We start from the raw sequence: 404 nt of genomic DNA on the forward strand, positions 1-404 counted from the left end.
TTCGCCATATTGCCCAGGCTGGTCTCGAACTCCTGGGCTCAAGAGATCCACCCACCTCAGCCTCCCAAAGTGTTGGGATTACAGGCGTGAGCCATCACACCCGGCCCTAAAGGTTTTTGTGAGATTATATATTTTACCTGCGAAATATGTGGGTCAGAAAGATTTGAGAAAGTTGTTAGATAATTCGACTAAGAAAATCTCCCGTCCTTTCCAGCTGTGATGGTGAATTCTAAAGCAGAATTCATCTTTGGAGCATCTCCCTGTAGGCCTGCACCTTGCGTTGCACCTGCCAGACTGTGCGCCGAGTCCTCCAGGCCTCTAGAAGGCAGAGATGGTCTAGTTTTCTTGCCGAGCATGCGCCGTAGTTCTCTCTTCTGGTACTGTAAGCGTGGGGTCGAAGCGCG

This window comes from Colobus angolensis, unplaced genomic scaffold (assembly GCF_000951035.1).
Source record: "Colobus angolensis palliatus isolate OR3802 unplaced genomic scaffold, Cang.pa_1.0 Scaffold305, whole genome shotgun sequence".
Taxonomy (NCBI): domain Eukaryota; kingdom Metazoa; phylum Chordata; class Mammalia; order Primates; family Cercopithecidae; genus Colobus; species Colobus angolensis.